Raw genomic sequence first — 5,607 nt, 5'->3', positions numbered from 1 at the left:
ATACATAGTATTATTGATATTTACTGTTGGTGTCCTCCTTTCTAACTCAATATCCTTCTATTAAAAGTTTCATAATTATTATGAGGAATACATTGTACAATTGTACATACTAAGAAGTAATTCATTCTTTTTTTTTTTTTTTTAAGACGAGGCAACCCTTGGTTGACCTCACAAATTGCAAAGATCTTGTCAGCTCACATTCTCTTATTTTTTATTTTTTTTATACCTACAGCACCTGGTCTTCCTAGGTAGTCTCTCATCCAAGTACTAACCAGGCCTAACCCTGCTTAGCTTCCGAGACCAGATGGGATTGAGCTTGCTCAGGGTGGCATGGCCGTAGACTCATCCTTCTTAATTCATGACAATTGAGCTTTTTAAATTCTAACTATATATATTTTTTATTTACTGTAGAAATGTATAGACATTATCACATCACTAGACTAGACTATTTATGGGGAGATACAACAAATTATATAACCTTTCCTTATTCTACACCAAACACATTTATAATTATTCAACTGTTTGTAAAAATAATGAAAATACAAGTGAGACTAATATGACGTATCTAGCTCATGGAAGTAAGAGGTGAGGTGGAAGAGGGAGTGGTGATGATTATACGAGTCATTAGATGGTGACCCTGATATATGAAAGTGTAGCTCAGAATGCAATTCCCTAAAGAGGAGCTTTGCCTGATTTGAAATATTCCCCATAATTAAGTACAAGATAAAGGCCAGGGATACTGGAAAACCCAACTTCAGGGTGACTAAAGATTAAATATTGGTATTTAAATAAAAATATATGTATAAATGCATATTTTCAAAAAAATGACACATTTTATATAACTTTAGGCATTTTGTTCTCTCTCAATTAATTCTAAATATATGTCTTTATTTTATCAGTTATTATGAGCCAGCTCAGTTTACACTGTATTATCTGATTTGGATAGATTTTTGGTAAAGACTATGAAAGATTTAGGTCACAATGAACATCCTGGCCTTATATTATTTATTTAAAATATAAACAGATTTTAAAATGCATAATTTTATTATAGTACAACTCAACGTCAGTTATCATTAAACTTCCTAAGCGATTTGGGAAAACATTATCCAGAAAAATTTAAAATATATTAAGAAACTAGATTTCTCCATAATAAGATAGCCTTAAATTAGGCACAATAATTTTTCTATCAATACCCCTTACCAGTGCAGACAAGTAATCTTGTGGGAAACTGTCTGACCTGATCATCTGAGAAAATTGTATATGGAATGTTAAACCCTGTGGGTATTTTTATCATTTTATACTTAAATATGACCACTGAGTAGGCTCTATTCATGTTGGTTTGAGTTTTAAGCTAGCTATTATATCTTTACCCAAGTACTTTAGCCTGAAAGACAGAGCTTGTTTTTTGGAAAATATAAACATCCAAGTTTAGTGTATACACATGCTTGCTAATAATAGTAATACAGAGCAGAGTGAAAATAAACAAATACGCATTCGACATAAGTTTACAGTTTTCTTTTTTTAAATCTATTTTTTCATATGGTAGGAATTAATAATGCTGGAGTGATTCCAACGGTCATCTGAAGACCAGTTTTACATGAGGATTCGATATGTCAGTGAAACTGAAGAAAATATTTACAGTGTTATGTCATCTGAACTACTCCCATACTGTGTCACAGCTTTAAACAAAGCTTCTCTAGGCTCCTGTCCATAATCTACACATTTATATTTATAGTATTTTGTATATATGCAAAATCTCCAATTTTCCTTGTATATTATGCAATGTTTCCTGCTACAGGTGTTAGTTTGCAAAAGGTGCTAACCCTCTATGCAGTACATTATACAAAGTTGGAGAAGAATTTATATATCTCTTAGGAAAAGTAAATTAATATAACATTATGATTTTTCAACCTGGTAGATATTTGTCAAAAAAAAAAATGTTGATGTAATGTTAAGGTTTAACAGTTAGTAAAGGAATCCTCAAAGCCAGACTACTTCCTGTCAAATCCCAGGTTTGATACTTACCTGCAATGTTACCTTAGGTAACTTATTTAAACTTTCTTTTTAATTTCTTTATTCTTCGCTTTATTCTTTTATTTAAATTCATTAATATTACCAAAAATTTAAAAAGTGGAAATTGCTTAGATTCTTTAATTCTTATTTCCACCCTCTTCAGAGAGAGATTGGTCTGTAGCCATACTACTTTCATTTAGAAAGCATATGGGAAAAATAAAAGTTTATTTTTAAACTTAAATTTTCAGTGGTATATTTATGACCACTCTATTCCAGGAATCTTGAAATAACTAAATAATTTTGAATAAAATTTGTCTATTTTTAAAGAAAATTAAGATTAATTTAAACTTAATTTGTGATTTTTGCTATCATCTTAATGCAAAACATTAACTGAAGAAAATCCAAATGTGTATAGATGACCTAATATTTAGAAAGTCTTAATAAAATTTGTGTATGGAGATCACAGCATAAAGTTTACAGTTTATAAGGAAATAGTTTAGTACTATGACCTTACTCAGGAAATTATAATACTCAGATACCCATACGATATGTTCCCACATGAGATCCGTTGCAATAGAAAGCTATAGAAAAGGAAAGACATGAGCTGACTATTTATCAACAGCTTAGTATGTATTATAAAAAAAGTAAAACATCATCTATAGTTAGACTGAATATTTAAAAAAATAATAGAATGGTATTGGCTCAAAACTTTTATAGAAATAGAAATCAAAATATTCATTAATTTTTTAAGTGCTTGGTAAAATGTAGTGTAGTTATATAAATAAAAACAAAGATCCTTATGCAGTGTGTTATATGTGTATTATGTGTGTTATAATAATGATGTGTGTTATAATTCACATGGACTGTGAGTGGTACGGGGACACAGAAAAGTTAGTATTTCTCCCAATACAGGTTATAGAAGTCTTATAGAGAGCTAGAGATGCAAGCTACTAAGAAAATAGGGAGTAACAAATTCAAAAAGTATTTTATATTTGGGATCAGTCAACAATGCATACTAATAGAAAAGTAATATTTGGTTGAATGTGCACTATTTGTTGTTTCATATATGATATATCATGGTGTGTGTGTGTGTGTGTGTGTGTGTGTGTGTGCATGTAATCAAGTATCTATAATCAATCTAAGGGAAATTATTTTCAGCCTGATAAAGTATCTTTCAACATGTTAAGATTCAGGTAAGTATTTACCAACAAACAGTAATCATTGCTTACTTGAAACTGAATCCATCTATACTATGGCTCTTGCCTGACTATAAAATAAATCTAAGTATATTCTTTATTTATGTTTACTACAAACTTTATCACCTTTCCAAGACCTTTATCTTTATTAATTGAAGAAAAACATGTATATGTTTGTGTATGTGTGTACATGTGAGAGAGAGAGAAAAAGAAGAGAGAGAAGATAAATGCAAGATATATAGAACGAAAATCTGCAAAAGTGCACTATTACCTTGAATTTTCAGTATATATATGTATATGTATATATCTTTGAACTGCCACTTTTAGTGAACTAGATAATGCATAAAACATTTGTATAGATTACACTGAATTCTTCTATCAGTTCTGAATAACATTTTTGATTATTTCATAAGTAAATTTGAAGCTTTAGTATTAGCAAATTAAAACTTATTAGCTTTGCTAAATTATGTTGAAGAAAATAAGCTAATGGATTAATTGACTATAAATTACTAGATTTTAGAAACTAAAGCTGTGTAAACATAAGAAACTGGTACTGGATTCGATCCTCTTATTTTATAAACAAGCTCATTTTGCAGGAAATAAGTTTACTAAGGTTTTATTCAAATAAAACTTCCTAGAGTTGTTAGTGATTTTTTTCCCATTTCATTTACTATTTAAATACTTCACAATGAACAACCTAAAATGTTTTGTATAAAACGTTCATTGCAGGAGTAATGTAACAGAAGTCATTGGGTTTAATTTAAAGAGTGTGCTAAACAATTGTTGAGAGTTTTGACAGATTTGGAAGAATATGGGTAGAATATGTACATAATTATATCAATGCATATACGTATATTTTCTTCTCTTCTAGGCCTATCATCAATAGAATAGAGAAATCAAAAAAGGGGCCAGCAATAGTAAAATAAGTTATGACATGAATATAAATCAAGACTTGGTCTTAGCACTCAAGTTTTGAAGCCTGAGTGTGCTCTAAATAATATGCACTCACAGAAAAATCCAAGGAAAAGGGATAAACAGTATCATCATTGGACCTTGGCACTCAGAAAGCAGAATATATTTTAAAAATACATATTGCTTGACATGTTCTCAATGTACATGTTAAGTCAGGAGATTATTCGTGATTTATTTAATTATGTGTTTTCTGACAATTTTCTTATCTATACTCATATAACTCACCCTGACAAAAGAGTTACTCAGCTTTTTTACAAAATATACAGTTAAGGATACTAAAACGAAAATAAAATCCACAAAAAAAGTTACTCTTTCAAAACATTGATTACTTAGACTATTGTGAAAAAAAAATACATATTTGTGGATGGCTAGCTGGAAAGAAACCTGTATTTGTGGCTTTAGCATAGCCATTTTTTAAAGTACTAAAATAACACTTTCTTCTTTATATAATTTTTATGCACTGTTTGAGATGAAACTTCAGCTTTATTGTTCTCATTTCTTTTGTCATCACAATTCCAGGAGTTTATTTTTCCAAGTCTGCTTTCTTTCTTATTCTCCTTCCTTCCTTTTTTTCTTTCTCTCTCTCACATATTCTCTTTTATTAATAACCATACTGAAATAATATAATGTCTGAGTAGAATTTTATTATGTATTGTTTACATTGTGCATATTTTCTCCGTATTATTTAAATTTTTTATTAAAAACATGCATAAAAATAGGCTGGTATGACTCCTGCTTTCAGCCTCAACATGAAAAGAGCTTAGAAGTCACCATTTGTATCCTTAAAACAAGAAAAAGCTGAACAAACTGAAAATAGATGACTTTTCTTATGTGCGTCAAAGATCTGAGTTTGCAGAGCAAATCTCCAACATGAATTCTGGAAAGAGAGGTAATTCCAGAGAGTCATAGTCAAGATTTGCTTACTTGAAATAGAAGCAGCTGGAGACATAAATTCGTAGGAACAATTAAATGGCAATATTATTAAACTACTGGATGCTGATTGTGGACTAATATAAGAATGAGAAACTATAGAGTCCTCAATCTTGGTGAGGAGCCTTTTGGGTTTTACTTCCAGAAACTCCACTAGGTTCTCAGGATGAAGACCTCAATAATATCCAAACTCAAGTGAAAACACAGTTTGAAGAGACAAAGCAAGCATCCGAATCAGACTCAGATATAATACAGATTTTGTAGTCATCAGAAAGGGAATTTAAAATAATACGTTAAGTGCCCAAATATAAAAAGTAGAAAACACGCAAGAACAAATGTGTTGTGTAAGTAAAAAGGTGAAAATCCTATAAAAGAATCAAAATAAAATACTAAACATCAAAACACTATAAGATAAGTGAAGAAGGCTTTATAAAGGCTCATCAGCAGACTGAACTTAAAATGGCATTATATTAAATGCTCAGTTGAAACAAAAGAT

General features: G+C 30.0%; 1 pseudogene; it reads right to left on the bottom strand.

The window, feature by feature from the left end:
* Positions 1–223: 223 nt before the first annotated feature.
* Positions 224–342, bottom strand: LOC112481440 (annotated as a pseudogene).
* Positions 343–5,607: the final 5,265 nt, after the last annotated feature.

Source organism: Pteropus alecto, unplaced genomic scaffold (assembly GCF_000325575.1).
Source record: "Pteropus alecto unplaced genomic scaffold, ASM32557v1 scaffold72, whole genome shotgun sequence".
In the NCBI taxonomy this organism is placed as follows: Eukaryota; Metazoa; Chordata; class Mammalia; order Chiroptera; family Pteropodidae; genus Pteropus; species Pteropus alecto.
The sequence above is the reverse complement of the archived record's forward strand: the minus strand, read 5'-3'. Positions and strand labels throughout refer to the sequence as shown.